The sequence below is a fragment of the Schistocerca cancellata genome, chromosome 3 (assembly GCF_023864275.1).
Source record: "Schistocerca cancellata isolate TAMUIC-IGC-003103 chromosome 3, iqSchCanc2.1, whole genome shotgun sequence".
Lineage (NCBI taxonomy): Eukaryota > Metazoa > Arthropoda > Insecta > Orthoptera > Acrididae > Schistocerca > Schistocerca cancellata.
In genome coordinates, this window is record NC_064628.1 from 308,338,104 (window position 1) to 308,352,605 (window position 14,502).

At 41.8% G+C, this 14,502-nt stretch overlaps 1 protein-coding gene and 1 non-coding gene across 2 annotated transcripts in view; one reads left to right on the top strand and one right to left on the bottom strand.

The window, feature by feature from the left end:
• The window catches only part of LOC126176285 (sodium/hydrogen exchanger 3), a 649,283-nt gene that overhangs the window by 518,442 nt on the left and 116,339 nt on the right, over positions 1 to 14,502 (bottom strand). The gene's annotated exons all lie outside the window — the stretch shown is intronic.
• Trnas-cga (transfer RNA serine (anticodon CGA)) lies at positions 13,485 to 13,559 on the top strand. The gene has a single exon. It is a non-coding gene; the product is annotated as a tRNA-Ser (tRNA).

The following is a 14,502-nucleotide window of genomic DNA, read 5'->3' on the forward strand; positions in this document are numbered from 1 at the left end:
CAGCCTGTTCAACGGGCTGTAAGAACCGGATGTACCTTCGCCATTTCGTGCATCTCTTATGGACAATACGTATAAAGCGACACATCACTCGTATTTAAAATAATGGATGCAATTACTGAAGCTCCATTCAACCAGCTCACTCGTGAGATAGCCGATAGGTATTTGGCCGAAATGACAGTCAAAGAAATTGAGTTTTCACCTACTGAAACTGATAAATGGCTAATGAAATGTTCATGTAAATCTGACGCCAAACAGGCCAAGAGAGGAAGGGGATGAATAACTGAAGACTTGGTGACAATCCCAGACAAAGAACAAGGCAGAGCTGGAGAGCAAAGGCAACTCCAACAGACGAGGGGTGCGGTTTCCCGAACCACCCTGCGCACCCCTCACGCCAAACACTGTTGGAGAGACGCTCGTCCCTCAGCGACGGCCACACAAACTTGTTTGGCCCGCCACAGCCAGCTGAGGGGCGGAAGAGGGGCATAGGAGACTGGGGTCGTGCGACAGAGAGGGAGGTATGTACATCGATTGTGGCGAGGGCATGCCGGGACGAAGCGGCACGGCGGTCGCAACTGGGCCGAATCGATAGTCGAGAGCGACGGGAGAGAGGTAGCTCCCCAGCTGATCCTGTCCGCCGTGTCCGACCTGCACTGCTGGTAACCAAGAAGTTCGGCCACACGTTCCAGGGGTACATCGATACACTCACAGCAACGGCTACGACTGTCTACTGTCACAGGCCACGTCCACTGCACAGACGCCCAGTATTCTGTGCTTTGAAAGAAAAAAAAGGTTTGTTTCGTACACAACTCACCTTAACTCTCGGCATAGTTTCCTCTGAGGGATATGCACTTGGCCCAGCGATCCTCCAGTTTTTTCATTCCAGCGGAGAAATAGATTCTGTCAAACTCCGCGAAATACTTGTTGACTCCAACTATCACTTCCTCATTTGATGAAATTTTTTTCCCGGCAAGCAGATGTTTCATCGTAGGGAACAGGAAGAAGTCACCTGGAGCTACGTTTTGGGGAATAGGGTGGATGAAGAAACAGTTCTAAGCACAATTCATGCATTTTCGCTATTGTTATCGCTGATGTGCGAGATGGTCCATTATCCTGATGAAACTACACTTTTTTGTTACCACCCTTGGTCTTTTTGTAGCCAACACAAATTTCAACGATCCAACAATGAAGCATAATAGGGTCCAGTTATCGTTCCGCCTTTTTCTTGTTCCTAGTAATCTATGAGGATTATTTCTTGGGAATTAAAGAAAATGGCTATCATAGTACCATCTGACAAAATTGTCTTTGTCTTCTTCGGTCAACAGCATCTGTCCATTGTTTTGACTGGCATTTGGACTCTGGTGTGTAGTGACGGATACAAGTGTCATGAAATGTTGCGCTGAGTGTGCTTATGGTCGACTGTGACCAACTGCGTCAGCCACCTCGCACACAACTTCGTCATACCCAATTCTCCGTGCAGAATATTATGCACTCGCTCAGTGGAGATGCCTACAGTCTCAGAAAAATTTTTATTGGGCGGTCTTGCATTACCATACCATGGATTTTGTCAATGGTATCTTTCGTGGTGGTCTCAATTGGAATCTGGAGCGCGCTTCGTCTTCGGTGCTTGTCTGACCACGTTTTAGTTCCTGAACCCAAAACTAAATGGTCTTCAACGATGCTGCAGAGTCCGTGTGATCTTCGTCCAGTTCTGTTCTGATTTGTGCAGTAGTCCGCTCCTTCAAATGAAAATCTTTACTAATTGCACGGGAATTGTTTTCTCGAGTTTCAGTCGTAGTCGACACACTGATCAATTCAGACGGCTGTCAAGGATGTACGCTATACATTGTTGAAATTCTTAATACGATTCTTGGAATAATCAAGCTTAACAATCATGAACTATCAACAAAAATGATCCATTCTTTCATGGATATGCACCAGACTTATCAAACAACCGTCGAGTACTTCGCAAACTCTCGCTTTCCCAACGTTTGTCCTGTCGGACGGAATTCGCTTTTTTTATGTTTTGATAAATTTATCTTATTCTTTAATCTGTCACCAAAGTCGTCAGTTAAGCTAACGGTGAGGTGTCTTGTATACATTGCTGTGTGTGTTATATATTTTAACTTGTTTGTTCGAAAGCAAAGATGGGGACCAAACTAGTGTTTGCCTACACAAGCGTGGTAAACAATCTAACCACTGCATTCAGGCTGGCAGGTTTTCTAGACCGAGTCCGTCAGTGCACCACGCGGATTTGATCCAGGTCTGGCTAACTCCGCTTCCCACTAGCACTTTGTGCGTTTAGCAGGTCCAAACGACGAGAAAAAATTCTTCGCACAACACCATCCAAATAAATGTGCCTTTAATTTGCTACCAAAGTTGAAAGAAAACGCTGTCATCTCATATTCGAAAGCAATTCCCTCACAGAAGAAATATGGTCGCCAACGTCATGCTTGCTATGTCGCTAGAAATTATATTGTCTGTCATTCCATAACCTAACCCAGGGCAGTCAGGTATGTTCACAGCTTTCCCCCAAATCCTTTAGAAATGTCTTAACATTCGTATTTAGAAATTCGTAACTTCTAGAACGCCTACAAATAGACGAAGTAAATAATGTCACGCAGCTGAAATTTCCCTATATCGAGGGTATCAGCCTTTGAAAAGATTATGATCAGCAGGTCCCCTCAGGTGAGACCATAAACGATCATTTTCCGACAGCTGGCACCATTTCCTTGGCTACACCCAGTTCCCTACTATACTCGAGTTAACACAGTGCTATAGACGGAACATAAACTCAACATTTTTCTATCGCCGTTATTTATTATGCGTTATTAGGACATATGGGAGTCGTAGCGCTACATGAAGTTGTGTTTATTATGTTCAGTCTTCGTCTTTGTTTCAAAGTCATTCGTAAGCATCGTTTAATGGAACGTGCATTATTCGGTTCAGTATGACCATAGTGACTTTACATACCTATCGATCATTCTATCTGCAATAATGAACGACTAGTCAGTTACTGAGGGCGACGTAAAGTGGGTCTGACAACAATTTTTGGATGTGAAAAAGGCGATAAAAGTGAGAAAATTAAGCAAAATCTGACAAAAAAGGCTAACTTCATTTAAGATGTGACAACAAGTATTTTAAAAATAACATTATTTTTAAAGAGAAAAAAGCCCTACCAAAAAGGCCAGTTAAGATCGTAATTGACTGTTTACAAATAAGAAGAAATCATTTTATTTAACCTATTTTGTAATGTCGGGTCAAGCAGACGGTCCGATTCCATCCGTCTGCTTTGACCAAAGACGTCACAAGTTTATGTAGCAAAATCTTATCCGTGGTTGTCTTCATAACCAGGGTACTCTATGATATTTGTAAACTATGCTGTTTATTTCAAATATGTCCTGATGTACAAAGGTACCGTTAGGGCGGAAACTGACCGCACAGCTTATACTGTTGATAGAGAAACTAGTACGACTACATTTATATTGTTTTTTCCTCACAAATATTCGACTGTTTCTTTTTCTATTTGGTACGATTTCCGATAATCTGGCAGGTTTGTTGAGCGTGAGGTCGAGAAGGAACGTAAGTGCACAGCTCAAATTGTCATGAGTGAAATGAGTGGTGAAGTTATTCATAATTTAGGTTTTTACAAATATTTGTCTCTGGTTTTTCTTTTTTTTTTTTTTTTTTTTTGGAATGTGACAACGTGGAGGCACTGCGTATATGAAATGGATTGTTCTTACAGGGATCGTGCTAATGTTACTCCTCTCTTGTGGAAGATGTTTCTGTGACGTGGTTTATAGGAACGGTTCAATTGCATGGGATCCCGTCTCTCTGTATACTGGTTATTTATTTGTTTTCGGTTTGTGACCTGTTATTTTTCGTTTGTAGTACGATTCCATTTTTTTCTATTTTCTTTCTGGTTATTGTCGAAGAATGTGAGTGTGTAATATCTCGATCTGTTTTGTGGTTGGGTGTGTGTCTGGCATTCCTGTCTTCGTTTGAGCTATTCAGGTCCAGCGTACGCTGCGATTTCACTTGTGTATTTTTTCCATTTTCTTTTGGTTTATTCTGCTGAAATTTTTATGTGATATTTTCCGACTACGTCGCTGTTTCGCGCGTTGAGTCTGGTATCGCTATCTTCGTTTGAGCTAGGTAGGTTAAGCGAAATAAATTCGATTCCAGTTGTGTGTGTTTTTTAATTTCTTGTTAAAGGGGGTCTCGTGTAGCTGTTTTTGTTTGAGCTATGTTCGTCAACCGAATTATTCGATTCCAGTCTTGTATTTTATTCTATTTTCTCGCTCCGTTTACTCGGCTGGAGGAATTCGTGTGCGTTATTTTTTTTTTATTTTTTTTGTTGCTTTGGAATGATCTTAGCTTCATTATTTTTTTTTTAGTTTAACCTCGCCCAAAACCCAATAATTCCTGCTATTATCTCGCTAATTCCATTTCAATAGCTGGCTGAAATATTTCGTGTAGTTTTATATTTATTTTCGACCTCACTGGTCTATCTTGTGGTCGCCATCTTGAAAGACGTCATAGGCCGGTTATTAAGTGTTATCTGTGGTTGTCTTAGTAACTTATGTAAACAATGCTCTTTACTCGAAAGATGTCATTTGTCAAAGCAGATTAGTGGAATCAGACCTTGCTCTATTCTCCTAATGTGTCCAAAGCGACATGCTTCATACTTATTTTATCCTCTTTTCACTGTGTAAGGGGAATATCAAACTTCATGTGCTACACGATATTGATGGCAAATGCGACTTTGGACGTGGTTCAGCCACTATTTACTTATAACTACAAAATCACTGTACAGTTTACAAACTTTCTACCAATATTAGTAAACATTATCTATCATAAGTCATCTACTGTTTAAACGCGTAACTGCAAATAAAAATACGTTGGAGTAATTAACACTTTTAATTCTTGATTTTTGTGTTAAAATGATGTTATTAAAGCATTCTTCTTTTATAGACTCTAGGCTGGAGAGCATCTGCATCTTGTTACTGATTCTGATCTTTTTTCTGGGCCCGAAGAGCCTCCGTCAACAAGGCTTGCGCAAGTCTTCCTTGCTGGAAATCTTTTCTTCTGTAAGGCGACCTTAAGTTTTTCATTAGCTGCAGAGATCAGCTTACTAGCCGCCATTAGTTTTCCTTGTTCCTGCTGTCTTTTCTGTTTAAGTATTTCTTCGCCTGATGAAATCTACTTTTTTCTCCGCTGGAAGTTTTGTTCACTTTCTTCTGCCCGAGCTGCTCATTTTTCCTCTTCATTTTTCTGTTTTTCCTTGTCTTCCGTCTCTCTTCTTCTATGCAGTTCTGGTGTTTCTTGCATGAACAGAGAAGCAAAGAAAGCAGCTCTTTTGTCATAGGTGCTGGTTTGTTGTCATGCGATTTGATTGTAGCTTTTGCTGTCATAACTGGATGGACAATTTTTTTGTGAGAGTGATGTGCAGTTCTTTGAGAGATATTTTCGTGATGCAGAAAAACCTATTTCTACTTGAGCAGTACTGGCAATATCATTGAAATTATATAAGTTTACTGTTTGAACAGACAGTAATGAACAGCTGCTGTTCAAAAAATATCCCGAACTGTACGATGCAGCCGTAAGGCGAAGCTGTTGTGATGGTGTTTTGTACAAAATAAATGTTTCAGTCTTGATGTTACAGGACGGTTGAATGTGAAAGCCTTCCTTTCCCATTTTTAACACAGCATAGCACACGGCACAAAGCACTCCACTGGTCTTTTTGCCTCAGACACCTTGGCTCCCACTCTCTGACTCTACTACCAAGCTATCGAAATCATCGCAGAATGCAGAAAAAAGTGTCTAGAAGTGGCTTCTAGCAGGAAAAACTAACTGAACAAAAGTGACACGGGGGCAACGGTAACCCGTTGGCAGCATTGCGTAAAGTAGTAAAAGTTTTGGCATAACTCGTCGTAGTTTCAGCCTGAATGGTGTGTGAAAAACATGTAGAATAGCAAAGTCATGTTTATCACACTGTGTATGATTAATTTTGTAACCTGCAGTCTGGAAGGTCTTTATCGCTGACTGAATAGTGCAGTTGTACACAGGTCTGTTCAGGTTTTACGTGTTTTATTTAGACTGTGTAACATATGGATGCAACAGTTCCCTATTACAATTGGAGTGAGCGCGCGAGTATATGATGAAATGGACCTTGGATCAATGGAAACGTGTAGCACGTTAGGGCTAATCACGTTTGTTGCTACAACAGGTCAATGACAGTGTCCGAATACGCGGTTATCCAAGCAAACGATTGCTCTAAAATGCACCGCGTCATGGACGCAGTTCAATTTGGACAGTATTATGCTGTGGAGGACATCAACCTAGATTCCTATGCGAATCGTGGTAGTAATCGAAGGCACCATGACAGCTGTTAAGTATGTGAACGTTACGGCGAGCCATCTGCATCCCCTGATGCCTTATGTCTTCCCCAACGGCGATGGTATCTTCCAGCAAGATAGCTTACCTTGTCACAGGGCAAGAACCATGCTACAGTGGTTCGATATGCATGGTACTCGTAGTGAACTCTGCTGACATCTTGGCCATCAATTTCCTTGATCTGATCTTGAACGCATACATCTGGGATGCGTTGGGGTGCCTACTCCGCACCACAAACCACAGGCCAGTAATATACAGAAATTTGGTGACTTGTGCATATACATCTGGTTCCACGTACTCCCGAAACCTACCAAGGACTTCGCGAATCTGTGCCACGCAGATCACTGATGTACTGCCTTCCAGTACGCTGTTAAGCAGCTGCCGATAATGTGTGCGCTCATCAGTTTATACTGATAGCAGTCGTTCTGAAAAGGCGACTTAAGTGCAGTGCTCACTTACTATAACGTAGTTACTTACCAACTGAAAGTACTGTGAACGCTGTTTTCCACTTGTTACAGAGTTTCTTTCAGAATGGTGTTTCGCAGCAATGGAACATAGCTTGAAAGACTTTTGCACATCATTTAAGTCGTCGTTTCACAAAAATGGTAAGCAATATACACATACCTTATTTTCATTGTGCGGTAGGTACTTATTTCAAATGGGAAACGATTTCGTTTTGAAATCTGTCCGTTACTGGACGACATATGTTCTACTGGGATCAGTATTTTTTACATAAATTCATTAGACCTTCAGTACCTAGAAAAATGTAATAAAAACTGTCCAAAATTCTGGGTATCTTGAGAGTGCGATAAGTCATCGTTTGGAGTATAGCTTTCAATGGAATCGTCAACTCGTATACCCATCAGAAAACATTTCGTCAATAAGACGTTTGTTTGAAACATTCTTTGAATTAAAAAAAAACTCTAAAACATAAATATTTAACATAGACGTGGCGGAGAATTCGTTGGCAACTAAATAAACCAACATGCGAGCTCTGTTACAAACGGCGTTCCACTTAAAGTGAAATTAATGCAACATGATATTACTATAGGGGTATACCCCGATAAAGGCTGGAATTCTGAAGAGACCAGCTAAGAACCACAACTTCTGAAACAAGAAGCTCGTGTTTCATTCTTTATGTACTACGAACTGTGGAGACTGTTTGATGTCTTAAGTTTAATGTCCGCCATAGTGAAAAAAGAAATAGAAACAGAAAAGAAGTGTATCGTATTATTTTATGTAACGATAAATAGACAATGTGTCTGGCGCAGGAGATGTTAGTATATACGAGGGGCGTTTGAAAAGTCCGTGCAAAAATAAAACCTACTTACGTGTTTGGTGAAAACCTTATATATTTTTCGACATAGTCTCCTTTTAGACTTAAACACTTCGTCCAACGCTGTTCTAATTTGTTGATCCCTTGAATAATAGGAATTGTCCAAGTCTGCAAAATAGCCATTAGTTGCTGCAATCACCTCCTCGTTTGAATAAAATCTTTGTCCTACCAGCCTTTTCTTCAAATTGGGGAACAAATAGTAGTCTGAGGGAGCCAAGTCTGGAGAGCAGGGGGGATGTGAAACGAGTTGGAATCCTATATCCATTAATTTTGCAACCACAACTGCTGAGGTGTGTGCTGGTGCGTTGTCGTGATGGAAAAGGACGCTTTTGCGGTCCAATCGAGGGCGTTTTCCTTGCAGTTCGGTTTTCATACGGTCCAATAACGATGAATAATATGCACCTGTAACAGTTTTACCCTTTTCCAGATAGTCGATGAGGATTATCCCTTGCGAATCCCAAAAGACAGTCACCATAACCTTTCTGGCCAAAGGATTGGTCTTCGCATTTTTTGGTGCAGATTCTCCCTTGGTAACCCATTGTTTAGACAGTTGTTTGGTCTCAGGAGTATAGTAATGTATCCATGTTTCATCCACAGTGACGAAACGACGCTTAAAATGCTGCAGATTCTTCCTGAACAGCTGCAAACCATCCTTGCAACACTTCACACGATTCCGTTTTTGGTCAAGCATGAGCAATCGCTTAACCCATCTTGCGGATAGCTTTCTCATGTCCAATTGTTTATGCAAAAAATTATGTACCCGTTCATTCTAGATGCCCACAGCACTAGAAATCTTACGCACTTTAACGTTTCTCTCATACATCACCATATGACGGATTTTATCAATGGTTTCTGGAGTCGTATCCTCCACAGGGCGTCCATAACGTTCAGCATCACTTGTGCATGGCCGCTCCGAAAATTTTGAAACCACTTATAAACTGTTCTAATCGAAAGTGCAGAGTCACTGTAATGTTTATCAAGCTTCTTTTTAGTCTCCTGAGGCATTTTGCCTTCCATAAAGTAATGTTTAATCACCACACGAAATTTTTCTTCGTCCATTTTTTGACAATCACTCGACTTCCTTGATTCACGCGAATGCCAAACACAAAGAAATAGACAAATATGGCTGAAACTTGGTGTGCGTTCTTTCCAAAGATGCTACTAACTAAACATGACCTCGATACGCGCCGGTGGTGCCATCTCTCGGACCTTGCACGGGCTTTTCAGACATCCCTCGTACCTCCGTCCAGCTGACGTTGGTGGCTTCCTCACCTTTCGAGAACATAAGCACTAAGTCGTTCTCACGTATCCGTCGTAAAGTTATCCTCCATAAAATTTTATCTGCGCAGCGGTTGTTGAATTTCAAATTGTTAGCGTATCTATACGTCCCTGACCTGTATTTTTCTTCCAAGTGAATCCTATTAATGGAACGAAACTTATGGAGAAATTTTGCTAACCATATTAAAGATACCTGCAGTCAAAATTTTTTTCTGAAGACAGATACACAACCAAATGAAGAACCATACGCTCTAAACAATATAACATGGAACAGTAATCCAGACTCAGATGATCCCGATACATCTAATTCGACACCGAAATAATACCAACATATGTTTTACCAGTTATTACAATTTACTAGGTGCAAAACGCCACACGAGTGAGGAAGAATCACAGAATCTGCGGAATAAGAAGAGAAATCACGGTTCATAAACGATCCTGTCAAAAATTGTAAGCAGCCTATAAGAATAAACGGAAAGTCTTAAATTTACATGCATATGAATGCAACTTGCGAAAATGGAAACTACCAGATTTAGTGATGTGTCAGGTGCAGTTTGTTAACTGGAGACTTCGGCGTGATTGGACGACAGTACATGCGTCAGTGCACTTTACGTTCGTATGATTACAGGCTTAGCTGTTCATGTTGATAGGTTGGCAGTACAGCACAAAACAATTAGTGAAATGTAGAACACTCTAGGGGCTTCATGGAATGGAATTTCTTTTCAGATCATTGGGCATAAGCATGAAAGCAAAGACGTTATATCTCAACAAATTTCCGTGTAGGAAAATCCAAAACTGTTTTAATAACATGTTGATAGAGAAATGCATCCTAATAGTTAGTAGACCCTCTATTTTGATTTTCGAAAAGAAATATAATCAGCAAAACTAATTATTAGAAATGATGTGTCAGGTCGCATGCCCTTTAATGGATTCCTGATTCCCGTATGTGGTAGCACAATGAACTGGCACTGCTTGATCACGGAAGAAACTAAGTATGCTACTATTTATCGTAGCAGACAGCTGTTATACAGACTTTGTTAACCGAAAGAAATGTCGAAGCTCAGGAACAGGTGTTATTTATCAATCTACATATAGTACTTAGTACAACTGTACATTTGTAACAATTCCGACCTGGCGACAAATTTAAGAATGTATGCGCTTAAGTATATGTACGAATATATCAAATCTTACTTTATGAATCTGTAAATCATTTTATTTTGTGGTGTCTAAAAAGTATATATTCATGAAGCCAATAATAAATAAAGAAAAACTGAAATAAAGAAGCAACAACACTCAAGTTTTTTAGTGATTTGAAAAGAAAGTGCAGTCTTTTTAAAATATAACATTATAATCAGAAATTAAACTCTTTGACAAAGTTTGCGTCTGCGTTGACAAATGTCTTAGCACTGGGTGCTGGTTTATTTGTCCCTGATAGACAAAAACTCTTCTTCAAGCGTCTGTTCGATTTAAAAGGTTCACTATATCGATAGCATCTCGGACAGTCAGTATTATAGTGACAAAGTATCGATTAGCTTCTAACGAGGCCTAAGCAGTGTTCAGTTCTGCGAGAGTAATATTCGCAGGTGCCGTAGTTGGCAGGAACCGCAGCGCCGGGTTGGTTGTTTGTGGGTCCCTTCCAGGAGAAACCGCGTTCAACCGCTCTACGCCGACCAGCCACGGGGTCGGGGTGCCAAAATAACTGCACGTCAACTCTGCAACTCACAGTTAGTGCCCTGTCTCTGTCGGTTATTTTAGGAGGTTGCAACGTCCACAACGACGACCTGTTCTCATTTCTGATGACAAACTTACGGCAAGTTACTTCGGGGCCGTTGAAGCTAAAAGACAAATCTTTACACAGGTTGTTGGTATATTTGCTTGAGTTCTGCACACCTTATGATCGTTACTGGAAGAATACCAGCTGTTACTCGAAAAGCACGTATTCAAATGTCTTCTGAAGTAACGTGGAATTAAGATTATATCTAGTTTATTTTGCTTTCAGGCTGAAATGGGCAGAGTTGTCATTCTGTGACGTACAAGAAACTGTAAGCAGTAAGCACACAAATACTAAAAACACTGGTGAAAAAAAAGAGAGGGAAGAAAGTACGAGAGACGGAGGGGTAAAAACAAACTGACAGCGTTTAGTTAGGTCACACAACAGGTAATAAGTCACATTGATTACATCATCACTGACGTAATTATGCAAAATTACAAGAAGATGAATGATGCAGGTCAGTACTGCAGTAACATTTATTAAAGAAAGAAGAAGCTAAGTAACTTGGGTGTACTTTGTCATGAATGTGTGCATGAAATAAATTATATTTTATACGCGAAGTTACACAATACCGAGCTCGGTATACCGAGGTTGGAACTGCATCGTGTTGGGTCTAAACGGAGTAAACGCAAATGACAGTTCTCCCCTACTTTCGTCAACAGTCGCCTGTCAATTTCAGGTGTGATCGCCTGTACGTGTGCTACACTATGTGATCAAAAGTATCCGGACACCCCCAAAAACATACGTTTTTCGTGTTAGGTGCATTGTGCTGCCACCTACTGTCATGTACTCCACATCAGCGACCTCAGTAGTCATTAGACATCGTGAGAGAGTAGAATGGGGCGCTCCGCGGAACTCACGGACTCCAAACGTGGTCAGGTGATTGGGTGTCACTTGCGTCATACGTATGTACGCGAGATTTCCACATTCTTAAACATCCCTAGGCCCACTGTTTCCGATGTGATAGTGAAGCGGAAACGTGAAGTAACACGTACAGCACAAAAGAGTACAGGCCGACCTCGTCTGTTGACTGACGGAGACCGCCGACAGTTGAAGAGGGTCATAATGTGTAATAGGCAGACATGTATCCAGACCATCACACAGGAATTCAAAACTGCATCAAGATCTACTGCAAGTACTATGAAAGTTACGCTGTAGGTGAGAAAACTTGCGATTTCATGGTCGAGTGCCTGCTCGTAAGTCACACATCACACCGGTAAATGCCAAATGACGCCTCGCTTGGTGTAACGAGGACGACTGAGCAGTGGAAAAACGTTGTGTGGAGTGACGAATCACGGTACACAATGTGACGATCCGATGGCAAGGTGTGGGTTTGGCGAATGCCCGGTGAACGTCATCTGCCGGCGTGTGTAGCGCCAACAGTAAAATTCGGAGGTGGTGGTGTTATGGTGAGGTCGTGTTTTTCATGGAGGGGGCTTGCACCCCTTGTTGTTTTGCGTGGTACTATCACAGCACACGCCTACACTGATGTTTTAAGCATCGGCTTGCTTCCCACTGTTGAAGAGCAATTCGGGGATGGCGACTGCATCTTTCAACACGATCGAGTACCTGTTCATAGTGCACTGCCTGTGGTGGAGTGGTTACATGACAGTAACATCCCTGTAATGGACTGGACTGCACAGAGTCCTGACCTGAATCCTATAGAACACCTTTGGGACATTTTGGAACGCCGACTTCGTGTCAGGCCTCACCGACCGACAGCGATACTTCTCCTCAGTGCAGCATTCCGTGAAAAGTGGGCTGCCATTCCCCAAGAAGCCTTCCAGCACCTGACTGAACGTATGCCTGCGAGAATGGAAGCTGTCATCAAGGCTAAGGGTGGGCCAAGACCATACTGAATTACCGATGGAAAGCGCCACGAACTTTTAAGTCATTTTCAGCCAAGTGTCCGGATACTTTTGATCACATAGTGTATCTTCTAAAACATGATTTACCGACGTATGAATACTTCTGTAAAATTCATGGTCATGAGTAGTTTTAGGGCTAGGTTATAATAATTTTTACACTGATTCAAATTTGGTTTGTTCCATAGCACGTAGTTATCTTGGATAAAAACCAATATGTATGCGCGTCAGTAAGCTACCCCTACGATATCTAACTTCTACTATGCTAACGGAAAATACGTGTCTCATTGACTTCTGCATATTTATAAAACAATGATGGACAAATAAACAGAACAGCATGCCGATTTGACGGATCTTGTACGTTTCACTTAAGGGACATGAAAATATTGCAGGGAATTCTATCACGCTGGGGTACTTGAAAAATATATATACCCATGAAACTTCCTGGCAGATTAAAACTGTGTGCCGGACCGAGACTCGAACTCGGGACCTTTGCCTTTCGCGGGCAAGTGCTCTACCAACTGAGCTACCCAAGCACGACTCACGCCCCGTCCCCACAACTTTAGTTCTGCCAGTACCTCGTCTCCTACCTTCCAAACTCTCCTGCGAACCTTGCAGAACTAGCACTCCTGAAAGAAAGGATATTGCGGAGACTTGGCTTAGCCACAGCCTGGAGGATGTTTCCAGAATGAGAGTTTCACTCTGCAGCGGAGTGTGCGCTGATATGAAACTTCCTGCCAGATTAAAACTATGTGCCGGACCGAGACTCGAACTCGGGACCTTGGAAGGTAGGAGACGAGGTACTGGCAGATCCAAAGTTGTGGGGACTGGGCGTGAGTCGTGCTTGGGTAGCTCAGTTGGTAGAGCACTTGCCCGCGAAAGGCAAAGGTCCCGAGTTCGAGTCTCGGTCCGGCATACAGTTTTAATCTGCCAGGAAGTTTCATATCAGCGCACACTCCGCTGCAGAGTGAAAATCTCATTCTGGATATATACCCATCTCCAAGACATTAGTGCGTGTACTATATTAATATTTAAAAACCTCTTCTTCAGGTACGTACTCTTCTACAGGTATGTACGTTCTGGAGGTACCACAGTTCAGAAATCATATAGTTTAACAATTTAGTATCTTTCACAAGCTCCCAGTTTTGAGAGGGCTTCAGTCTAATTTTATCCGGGACGACAATTATGACGCGAGTGGTTAAGCACTGCTAATATGCAATTTAAAATGTAGGTTCGTTTTACACACTCTACATCTCTCTCTCTCTCTACAGTACGATGCTACACATTCTAACTCCACAGAGCGGAACGCTGCGGGATTGTTCCTTGTATCACAAAAGTTTGGTAAGCCTGCGACAACAACAACAACAACAAAAAACGCTGCGGGAAATACGCCCAGTGATCGATTTTCTGAGAGAAGAAGAAAAAAAGAAAGAAAAAACGAAGGTCCCACAGTCATTCTCCATGAAATTTGTGTAGTTTATGGAAACAAGTGCAAGAGTAATAATACTGAGAGACAAAGGCAGCTCTCGTTTCGGGACGGGTGAAGTGGTGCGCACGATCAAAAAAAGGATGTGACTGTCTGCATTCACCAGTGAAACTACGCAAAAGTGGATAAACACTTAAGAATAATCAGTGATTCAGGATTATAGAATTTCGCAAGGCGTACAAACAGAATTCTGTGACATAAATACCGGTAGCCTGAAGCATGTTTCCACATATTCGGTGCCCAGATTTCTTTCTAACAGATCTACCGGTTGGAGACCGAGGACGATCGTTTCCTCGCTCACATTGATGCAGGTTATGAAATGAAATTTGTATGTGTGTGTGGATCGTGAGGAAATAGTACTCTGTGGAGTGCC